General features: G+C 41.9%; 1 non-coding gene across 1 annotated transcript; it reads right to left on the bottom strand.

Moving 5' to 3' along the window:
• Positions 1–4,566: 4,566 nt before the first annotated feature.
• Positions 4,567–4,671, bottom strand: LOC112536518. The gene has a single exon (XR_003080510.2). It is a non-coding gene; the product is annotated as a small nucleolar RNA R71 (small nucleolar RNA).
• Positions 4,672–12,210: the final 7,539 nt, after the last annotated feature.

Raw genomic sequence — 12,210 nt, 5'->3', positions numbered from 1 at the left:
ACTTGATTATAGGTTTCTTCATTCTGCCGTCAACTTTTGGTGCCCAAGAGACCATGTTTTCGATTCAATGGGCAGGAGCTATATCCCATGACTGAAGAGTCTTTCCTATTCTTGGAGTCCCTATAGAATCTACTCATGTAATTACTTTATCAAGGCTTGATGATCCTTTTTCCTGGTAAATTGGTAGAGTTATTCAACATGCTGCCTGTTGAGGTACTTTCTCATTATATTGGTGAGTACATTACTCTCACTTCATTGATCTCTTGTTGTAAGAAGAAGGAAAGAGGAACACCTACTTAGATTAGGATGCTAGGCTTTTGCCTTTATGCCCAAATTTTTGCTAATTCTTTCTCAATAAGGGAGAGATATCATAATTGCTAGTATCATTGATCAGGTGGAGCACAAAGTTGATCTAGTTCCAATCATCCTAGCTGAAACCATCATTAGGTTGGACAATGTACAAAACCTTTTAAATATGCATGAACACCTCACATTTCTCCATATGCGATATATAATCAAATCTCTTTTTTTTCTTTTTATATTTGCCTTAATTTTTGCTTAAGCCGCCCTTTTAGGTTTTTAACTTAGCAAGCTGATGTCTTAAATTTTGCCTCTTTCAGGTTTTTAACTTAGCAGGCTATTTTTTTCCTAAGCAGCCCTTCCGAGTATTTGACTTTTTTCTTTTTTCATTATTTTTCTTTTTCTTTTCTCTTTTGTAGATTTAGTTGCACGAGAAACTTCAAATACTGACCATCTCGTAGAACATCAACAAGAATGAACTAAAGCATGTACAAGTTCGATCGATTACTACCCGATAGGACCATGATGGCTGGATTTCTTGAATGAAGGGTATTACGGACACACATTTGCTGGACTTGCCCCTAGTGGAGAATTAAGTACGTCATGCTCATGGTGTACGACGACTGCGTACCTTTACCTATATTACGGACATCCACTTTCTACACACTTGGAAGGCTTTACTGTCAATACGGGCAAAAGCAACAGATTTTGGAACTCCCTCCTGAATTTGAAGGCTTAGCATTGAGACAAGATTTCCTGGATAAGATAGAGAGACTCTAGCCTCGCCGAGATATAGAGCGCAACTTGGATTCTGAAGGCGATCTGACCACGGATGACAACTTCAAACCTTGGCTTAAGCTTCAAATTACCATTTCTCTTGGATTTGCAAGGCTTAATAGAACTCAAGAGCTAGCTGTTGAATCTAGGAATGCAGATACAAAAAAAGGAGAAGATGAAAACATACTACTTGTTTAGATCTCATTTCTTTTGCTTACGACTTTAACTTAGTGTTCTTTTAGTTATTGCGTAGAATAATAAACCGACATATATATGTTTGATAAAAATTCAAAGCAATTTATTCATTTAGTAAAGGTCCAAATGGGTATATTTTGATTTTCATGATACAAATTCTATCATCAGCCAGTCTTTTAAGATTTTCTAGTTGATTATTTTCTCTCTTATTACCCTAATTTTTGCCTGACTAGCCTTTTCAAGTTTTTTGATCAACAGGCTATTTTTCTATTATTTTTTATTCTTATTTTTACATATAGTATTTCTTGAGATGATCCAGGTTAATTGGCTAGGAGAACTAGTTTCCTTCCAAATTTGAGATCTTAGCAGCACCCTTAGGCAAGATTTTTTTCACCACATACGAGTGTTCCCAATTAGGCCTGAACTTCCTTCTTGGGTCGAATGCAGTAGGTCTCATATGTTTCAATACCAAGTCACCGACTCTAATTTTCCATAGCTTTACTTTCTTGTTGAATGCCCTAGTTATCAATTTTTTATACAATTGCATGTGGTAAAGGGCTTTCATCCTTCTTTTATCGATCAGAGCCAACTGTTGGTATCTCTGCTTGACCCATTGGTACTCTGATATTTCAGCCTCCAATACAACTCTTAAAGATTTCAATTCCAACTTAACTAGCAAGACTGCTTCAATCCTATAAACCATAGAGTATGGAATCTATCTTATCAACGTCCACTTAGTTGTCTGATATCCTCAAAGTGCAAAGGGTAACTGAAAAGACCAATATTTGTGATTCTATACCATTTTCGACAATATTTTCTTTAGGTTCTTATTGGCTACTTCTACTGCTCCAGTTTCTTGAGGTTTGTATGAAGAGGACCTGTGATGTTTGCTTTTGTATTCTACTAGCAGGTCTACTATTTTGCCCATGAACTGGACGTCGTTATCTGTCACAAGGTGATGTAGGACCCTATACCTGCAGATCAAGTTTCTCTCTAAAAACCTAGCCATCCACCTTGCCCCTATAGTAGTGAATGACTCAGTCTCAACCCACTTAGAAAAGTAGTCGATTACCATGATTATATACATGTAAAAGGAGGCTTTATCTTTCTGATGATATCGATTCCTGATAAGCATCATAATACACATGTTTTCATGCCCGATTGTTTACATTTTTTATGCATGATTATCCCGTTTTATGCTAGAATCACCTGTCTTTTGTTTCCTTTCTCATTTCAGGTCATTTTTGAAGGACATCATCAGTAATCGAGGGACATACGTGTGATTACGGACCAAAATCCATCAGATTGGGCGAGGAGTAGCACCAGCACGGCCTGGACTCCGGCCGTGCTGAATTACCAAGAGGCTATCCCCAATTGTGCCATTTCGTACGACTTGGTAGCCACCACGGCCTCCGGCCGGCTGTGATGGATCGGCCGCGAGCTTGGGCATGGCACGGAAGGAGTCGACCTGAGACTCCACAGTTGACCTGACACGGACTCGGCCGTCTTTGAATCATCACGACTGGACTCGGCCATCTTTGAATCAACTATATAGGCGATTTTGAATTCTTTTTGAGAGGCGATTTTTGGACTCAATTCCAAGACACACACTTAATCAATTGTTTTCCTATACCTCAATTGTAGACCTTGAGAGATCAAAATTCATCAATTGAAGGGGGGATTTCACTTGTTCCAACATCGAATTGAAGATTAAGACAAACTTTGGGAGCATTCAAGAGGCAACTAGGGTTTGAGATTTCAAATTTGCAATTTTAGGGTTTCTCATTCGACTTGAAAGAGAAGGGTGTACATGCTTTAATTTGTTTTTCCTTATTTTGTTCCCTAATTGCTTTAACCATGAACATGAGTAGCTAGATCTTTTGAATCCTTAGGGTTCACCTTTGTTGATGGATTATGCTTAATTGTTAGTTTTTATAATTGTCATTCTTGCAATCTTCTTGCTATTCAGTAATAAAAGTTTGATTCAGTTAATTTGAGATGTTGGATTAATTGTTTATTAGGTTGTTTCTTGACATTGAGAAATGCTTATTACAACTGGACATTGAATAGTAGGCGGTAGTTAACACTTAGAGATAAGGTTGATTTACTCACGGGATTAAGAACTAATAACTCTTAATAGTTTTAAATCATACTTAATGCTAATCTGTAGTAATCCGATAGGAAGAGATTCCATTAGGTTAGTGCAGGGTTAGGAATCCGGTAAGCTCGAGAGAGGCAAGGGATTCAATTTAGGATTTAGGCACGGGTAAGCAAGATCGGCAATCCATAAAATCCATCTTTAGAATTCCATCACTTAGGCTCCCTTTTGGGTTTGTTTCTCTCTTTGCAATTGTCTTTTGATTATCCATTGTTCTTCATTTACTTATTTGCACTCATAACCATTAGGCTGATACGTTAGAACTTTCACACCCTATTTCGGACTAGATAACATAGGAAGCGGTGGTAACTCTAGGTTCACCCGATCTCGGGGATCGACCTTGATACTCACTAGTGCTAGGTTGCATCGGTAGGTTCAACGCCTTAGGTGTAGGTTGCATAAAGAACCATCAAGTTTTGGCGCGTTCTTGAGAAACCGATGTGGTGAACTAGAGTGAATTGTTTTGTGTTAATTTAGTCATTATTTGTTTATTCATTTATTCTTTATTTATTTTTTATTTTTATTTTTTATTTTTTTATTATTTATTATTTATTATTATATTGTTTTTGTTGATTGGTGGTTGTGTGGACTTTCGGTTTGGTGGTTTATGACCGGGAGCTCAAACTCGAATCTTATAGAGCCTCTTCCGATCCGAACGATCCCTCAGACTCTTAAGGAAGAGGTTGCAATTAGAAGAGGAGGAGATTGAGGTTGAGGTACCTGTGGATAGACTAGACACGATGGAAAACCATGACCCCTAGGCCAACGATGATTAGAGGACGATGTACGAGTTTGCTCGACCATCTTTAGATGGGATGAAAACGAGTATAGTTAGACCCGCTGTAGCGGCCAACAATTTTGAGATAAAGGCCAATGTTATCCAGATGATACAACAAAGCGTGCAGTTTGGAGGATTGCCCAGCGAGGATCCCAATGCACATATCTCCAACTTTTTGGAGATTTGTGACACATTCAAAATAAATGGAACAACCGATGATGCCATTTGAGATTATTTCCATTTTCCTTGAGGAGCGAGCAAAGAGATGGCTGCAATCTCTTCCACAACAGACGATCACTACACCGGAAGGCGTTGGTAGAAAAATTTTATATAAGTATTTTCCTCCCGCTAAAACGCTAAACTTAGAAATGACATATCTTCTTTTGTGTAGTTTGATGATGAAAGCATGTCGATGCATGGGAGAGATTTAAAGATCTTTTGAGATCTGCCCACATCACGGATTGCCGGTGTGGATGCAGTTCGGACCTTTACAGTGGGTTGAACCTTGCAACGAGGCGATGGTGGATCGGGCGCTAAGCGATAAGGCCGGTAGGCTCGAACTTGATAGAGGAAATGGCCATGAACAACTATCGGTGGCAATCCTCTAGAGCCGACCGGGGAAGATAGGGAGTGGTCAACCAAGTGGACTCTACAGTAGCCTTGGCGAGCTCAAGTGGAGCTTCTAGCCAAGAAGATCGACCAACTCGGATCTTTGGTTCATGCGGTGAGCGTTGGTGCGAGTTTTGTAGTGGCCGCATTCGGTCTGTTGTCTGCGGGAGGTATGTTCTTCATCTTCTACTAGTTTTCCATCTAATTCGCTATATCTTCCGATGTTGAGCGGGTTGATTATATGGGGAATGCCCCAAGGCGTGAGAATAACCCTTGACAATACATACAACCTGGATGGCGCAATCATCCCAATTTCGATTGGAGGAACAATAATGCCTAGGGTCGCGGTTTTCAAAGACTTCATCATGACCACGGCAACAACCGGTGGGCTGCACAAGCTCCTCCTCCACAAGAAAGAAGTCAAATTTAGAGGAGCTTATGATGAAGTTTGTAGCGTCTGGAAGCGAGATTCAGTGGTGATAGTGCACTTAGGAATCGGTGAGGCCTCGATTCGAACTTGGAGACTCAAATTGGCCAAATTTCTAAGATGCTTTCGGAGAGACCTCCAGGATCGCTCCCTAGCACTATAGAGTCAAACCCAGGGGAGCATTGCAAGGCTATCACCTTGCGTTCGGGTAAGAAATTGGTAGTTCTTCGCCTTTGGTGATAAGGATAATACAATCGTGCGGTCGAGCCGGTAAGGAAGGACCGGACCTTGAGGTGGTAGAGAATGAGAGAATGAGAGAATACGGGCAAAAGAGCCTGTGCGGAGCATCGGCCCGGTTCCATATCCTGCAAGGTTGAGGCGGGATAAGGTGGACAAGCAATCTGATAAGTTTCTTGACTTATTTAAGCGGTGAAAATTAACTTACCTTTTGTTGAGGCAATTTCACGGTCTGAAGTCGCCAAGTTTTAAAGGAGATTTTGAGCAACAAGAGGAAGTTGGAGGATCTTGGTTAGGTGGTGCTTAATGAGGAGTGTTGACTATTCTCGGGCAAGCGCCACTCAGCGGCGAGATCCGGGGAGTTTACTATCCCTTGTATGATTGGTGATTTATCAATTAGTGGTGCATTGGCTGATTTAGGAGCTAGCATTAACTTAATGCCCACTAGTTTATTTGCCAAATTAGGGTTGCATGAACCTAAGCCTACTAGGATGAGTGTTCGGTTAGCGGATAGAACTGTTAAAATTCTAGAGGTATTGTTGAAGATGTACTTGTAAAGGTAGATAAATTTATCTTTCCTATGGATTTTATGGTAATGGATATGGAGGGTGAGAGCCTTTGTGCCTCTTATCCTGGGTAGGCCTTTCCTAGCTACATCGAGGGCTATCGATGTAAGCGATGGAAAGCTTAAGCTTAGAGTTGATGATGAGACCATTACCTTTGACCTAGCCACTTCCATGGGGCGATCCTTTGGACTATGATAATCTGTATATTCTATTGATGTGATTGATGATGTGGTTAAGTCCCATTTACAAGAAATTTTATGTTCGACCCTTTGCAAGTAGCAATAGGCGAGGATGAGGAGGAGTTGTCCAACGAGCAAGTGTTGGAGCAACTCGCTATTTTATTAAGCCGGTAGAGCTTGTCAACTGATCCCTATCTTTTTCTTGGCCAGTGCAGGGTGCAGTAAAGACTTCATTCGAGGACCCACCAGTCTTAGAACTGAAGGAGTTACCGAGCCACTTGGTTTATGCCTTCTGGATGAAGAGAAGTGCTTACCGGTAATCATAGCGGTAGATCTAACTCCTGAAGAAAAAGCCATCTTTGTTGGAAGTTCTAAGGAAGTACAAGAAGGCCTTTGCTTTCAATATAGCAAATATCCCGGGCATAAATCCAAGTTTACGCTCTCATAAGATTTCATTGGAGGACAGTTTAGGCCCGTTGTTCAGCCTCAAGGCGACTCAATCCGAACATGAAAGAAGTGGTAAAGAAGGAGGTAATTAAACTTCTTGATGCAGGTTTAATATATCCCATTTCCGGCGATTCGTGGGTTAGTCCTGTGCAGTTGTACCCAAGAAGGGAGGCATCACAGTGGTAAGGAATGAGAAGGATGGTGATCAGGCTCGGACGGTAACAGGCTTAGAGTTTGCATTGATTACCGTAGGCTTAATGATGCAACTCGGAAGGACCATTTCCCTCTTCCTTTTATTGATCGGATGATTGAGCGTTTAGCGGGTCACATGTTTTATTGTTTTCTTGATGGCTTTTCGAGTTACTTTGATTCTATTGCACTTGAGGACCAAGAGAAGACTACCTTCACTGCCCTTATGGGACGTTTGCTTATAGACGGATGCCATTCGGTGTGCAATGCAAGCTACATTTCGGTAGTGCATGATGGCTATTTTTAGGACATGATTGAGGAGTCTATGGAGGTATTTATGGATGACTTCTCTGTTTTTGGTAATTCTTTCTCTCTTTGTTTGGCAAACCTTGAGCGCATGTTAGCTAGGTGTATTGAGGCTAACTTGGTACTAAACTGGGAAAATGCCATTTCATGGTGAGAGAGGGGATTGTTTTGGGGTATAAGATCTCTCGGTGGGATGGAGGTGGATAGAGCTAAGGTAGAAGTAATATCTAAGCTACCTCCTCCTAGTTCACATTAAAAATTTAGGAGTTTTTGGGCCATGCAGGGTTTTATAGGAGATTTATTAGAGATTTCTCTAAGATTGCTAGGCCTCTCACTCAATTGTTAGTTAAAGATGTACCTTTTATTTTAGATGATGCATGCTTGGCGACTTTTGAGTTACTTAAGAAACTTCTAACTACATTGATCATGGTTTCTCCCGATTGGGGGCTCCCTTGAAGCGATGTGCGATGCTAGTGATTATGCGATTGGGTACGTGCTTGGACGGAGGATTGAAAGAAGTTCCAACCCATTTACTATGCTAGCAAGACTTTGACGGGAGCCCGGAACACTACACCACCACGGAGAAGGAGTTATTGGCTGTTGTTTACGCCTTGATAAGTTTAGATCATACCTCGTTCTCTCAAAACCATTGTCTTCACGGACCACTCGGCGTTGAGGTACTTATTCACGAAAAATGATGCGAAACCGAGATTGATTCGGTGGATTCTTTTATTACAGGAATTTGATGTCGAGATCAAGGGATAAGAAGTGAGAATCTGGCGTGGACCATTTATCGAGATTGGAAAATCCTCACTTGGATGCACTTGATGAGACGGCCATAGACGATCGATTTCCGGAAGAACATTTATATGTCACTCGGTGTATACGATACTCCCTGGTTTTGATTCGCTAACTATTTGGTTGCTAGGGTTCTACCAAAGGGTATGACTTATCGTGAAAGAAGAAATTCTTGATTTGAAATACTATATTTGGGAAGATCCCTTTTGTTTAAAGTATGTGTAGATCGGGTGATTCGCCGTTGTGTATATGGCGAGGAGACTCTCCAAATATTGAAGCAACGCCATGAGGGACCCACTGGAGGTCATCAAGCGACAAACCATCTGTGAGGGAAGGTGCTAGAGGCGGGATTCTATTAGCCTACGCTCTTCCAAGATGCACGGAAATTTGTTCGGGTTTGTAACCCTTGCCGACGGTAATATCTCTTCTCGTGATAAGATGCCCCAAAATTTGGTGTGCAAGTCGTTGAGATTTTTGATGTTTGGGGCATCGACTTCATGGGACCCTTTCCCTCTTGGTATGGTAATAAGTACATTCACAGTTCTTTGTTGAATATTTCTCTAAGTGGCACGAGCTCGGTGTATGAAGATGCCGGGGTTGTCTGCGGGTTCCTTAGCGATTGTTTGCTAGGTTTGGCATACCTAGGGGCGCTTATTAGTGATAGGGGAACACATTTCGCAACACCCAATTAGAGAAAGTACTTAAGCGATGCGGAGTTACTCATCGATTCTCTACTCCCTATCACCCCCGGACTAGTGGGGCGGTTGAGGTAACTAATAGGGGTATTAAACGTATTTTAGAGAACTATTAGTACCGGTGGGAAGAATTTGGACTCTTAAGTTAGATGATGCATTATGGGCGTTTAGAATTTGCTTTTAGGACATCTATAGGTTTTACGCCCTATCGCCTTGTTTATGGAAAGTCATGTCATTTGCTGTTGAGTTAGAGCATAGGGCACTTTGGGCCCTTAGAACTTGTAACTTTGATATTGATTCTGCGGTAAGGAGGCGGCAATGGCGGTGAGTGAGCTAGATGAGTGGCGCCCGTGACAAAACTCCTCAACTTACAAAGCAAGGACTAAGAAATGGCATGATCAAAGGATTCGTGAGCCTAAGGAGTTTGGGGTTGGGGATCGAGTGTTGCTTTACAACTCTCGCCTTCGTCTATTTCCGGGAAGCTGCAAACTTGTTGGTCCGGACCATTTCGGATCGGACAAGTCTTTCCATATGGAGTGGTAGAGTTGCATCATCCGGAGAAGGGAAACTTCAAAGTGAGCGGCCATCGGCTAAAGCGATACCATTGTAACTCGTTGGATAGTGAGCAACGAGTTGACTGGCTTTGTATGCAGGAAGGGTGATCCGAATGAGTCAAGCTTAAGACTCGCAAATAAGCACTTACTGTACATTCGACTTGGATTATACTTTTATGTTTTTAATTAGTTGTGATTGTTTCATCATTTTCATTTGACTTTATTATAGTTGCTTACTTGATGAATTAGGGTTTTTAATTTTCGGACTTATATAATCGGAGAGGACGGACTCTTCCATTTGACCATATTTACTTATTTTATGATCTAATTACATGCATATATGTGTTAATTACAGGTAGGGGGCAAGGCGACTCGAGATGGCAAAGGAAAGCCCAGAAACACTCCGTTTCACCACGGTTTCCGTGGCCATCACGGGCTAGAACACCAGGCCGTGCTAAGAACGGCCGAGTCAAGCCCGTGTTGAAGGATAAAGAATAATTTGTCACGGCTTGAAGGCATCACGGGATAAAACCCCATGCCATGCTCATTAGCATGCCATTGCCCGTGCCAAGGTGCATCACAAGAAGGCTAAAGGTTCGGCCTTACCCTCACCCGTCTTTGAACACGTGCCTATAAGAAGGGAGGCCTCCGAAATTTTGCTTCCCTTTTGTTTTCTTAGCTCAAAGGTGTTGTTCTTATACCCTTATCTCACCCTTCTCACTTTCCTCGTGAACTCGGGTAAGTCCCTTCATTTGTTGCCTTATATTTTTTTTATTATGATTTGACTTCCATTTTATACATATACTCTTGTTAGGACATGCTAGGATATCTTGGTGGCTTTATATTGTAACCATACGACCTTGGTTAGGTTAATTTACATTAGTTGTTATGTTTGTGGTGTAGTCGGTTATGAAATGATAAGTGTGGGGTTTTGGTGGAAATAAAATGTGCCTCTGACATGCAAAGCATGAATAATGTTTAGACTTAAATTACAATTCTTTGGTTCATGATAAATTAGATTGGTATGTATCGGTTTATTAGTTTATACAAGTTTTGGTTAGTCGGAAGTATAATCATTATACTTTGTTGATTCGGTAGATTATTTCTTTCATTAACTTGAATTCTTACAAAAACTAATAATTCGTTGCATTAGGTGATATGACGGGCCGCGATAATTCTCGTAGAAAGCAACTGAAGCATCGCTACCGTGGCGATCGCGTGGTGAAGGAACGTCTTACTCCGCGAGCGCGGAACCGGCTGACACTTCCACCTCCACCACAACGGCCAAATAGTCCGACCTCGGAAGCACTACTGTGAATCCATCCACACTGGCCGTCATCCATTGTGGACATTCCCTAATGCAGACAATGAAAGTAGATTCCAAGTCATGAGATGGAAGCAAGTGATGGCGAGCCGTTGCATAGACTTCACATCCCTAGAGAGTGGGATTGGCTCGAGATATGCATACCTTCGAGACTACTGCCGTATGCGAGATTCTTTGACATTATTGAGCCAACCTACTGGTGAGCTTACGATCGAGTTCCTCGGCACCTTCTTCCTGCGGATCACAAATTGGCATCGACTGATGCAATTTATTTCGGGGCTTGGGGAAGGGAGTTCTCGATGTCGGTCCCACAATTTGGCATGCATTTGGGATTATGGGTGAACAAGAAATCTCGGGGGAGGAGTATCGGGGATGTCTCTACATCCACCCAATTTCATATGACGCCATGTGGGACTCATTGGTAATGAGGCCGGAAACATACTACCCAAGCGGTCTAAGGCCTCTAGCCTCTAGGACCATCTCCGCTACATTCATACCCTACTAGCTTACACCATTACGGTGAGGGGCGGTTTGGGGCGATAACAGACTAATGTCTTTATTCTACGGGCTATGCAACATCGGAAGAAGCTAGACTTGGGATATTTATTGGCTCGCCAAGTCCGTTCATTTATAGTAGGCCGGAAGAAGATGCATTTTGTTTCGGTCCGTATGTGACTAGGTTAGCTAAGAGACTGGATGTATTGGACGACTGTCTCTCGAACTTTCAAATATTGGTGACATGACACCACTAGGGATCAGACGGATGATCAACATGCGGATGATCATGGCCACTAGACATCCACATGGTATTGAATATAGGCTCGTGAGCACAATAGTCGGGGGAAGCTAGAGAGGCGGTAGAGGAGTCCAACATCCGTCGGTAGGGATCCCGGATGTTAGGATTCCTAACCCGACTAGAGTGTTTATGCCCTCATCCGGAGCCTCATCCTCTCATTCGGCGGGGCCATCGAGCATTCGGATCGGTGCTATGGCCGGCCGTCTAGATCGAGTCTGCGATCTATGACGATATCTTTGAGTTTGTGCGGTTTTAAGAAGAAGCGAAACGCAGTTAGGCGGTTGAGCGGTATACTTCAACAGTTCTGAGTGATTTAGAAAGACAGGCCACCAGACGGACTTCATAGTAGTGCGGATTCAAAAGATGGCGGTGGAGCACAAAATCGGCTCATTGATGATATGGAGTTCGATTTGGCAACATGCTTCACGGACCTGATCCACCACCGCCACCTTCCTCGGCAAATTTCCACCTTCAACTTCCAGTGAGATCCAACCGGTGAGGATACACCATGTTGAGACTCCTAGCGAAAAAAAATTTGTGATATTTTCCTCTTTCCTTTTCTTTATTTTTTTTATTGTTATTTTTATTTATTTTCTTTCAATTTATTCTCTCCTTTTACTTTCTTGCTTGTAGCTTGCTTAATTTTATGTTATTTCCTTGCACTTGTCTGTTTATGTTAAGTAGAACACTATGCCTTTTTAATTAAAAAAAAAATCAGCATGATCTTCTATAACCATAATGTGTGAATCATATGCTTCCTCGGTCTTCATCTCTAACAACATGGGCGGTGTTATACTTAAATGTGGGGTAGGTACCTACCGATGTTGTGCCTATCTTGAGTTTTGTTTTAATTAAGTAGTTGATGACTTTTTCTC

The sequence above is a fragment of the Ricinus communis genome, chromosome 4 (genome assembly GCF_019578655.1).
Source record: "Ricinus communis isolate WT05 ecotype wild-type chromosome 4, ASM1957865v1, whole genome shotgun sequence".
Lineage (NCBI taxonomy): Eukaryota > Viridiplantae > Streptophyta > Magnoliopsida > Malpighiales > Euphorbiaceae > Ricinus > Ricinus communis.
Note: the sequence above shows the minus strand (reverse complement) of the source record. Positions and strands in the feature narration are given on the sequence as shown.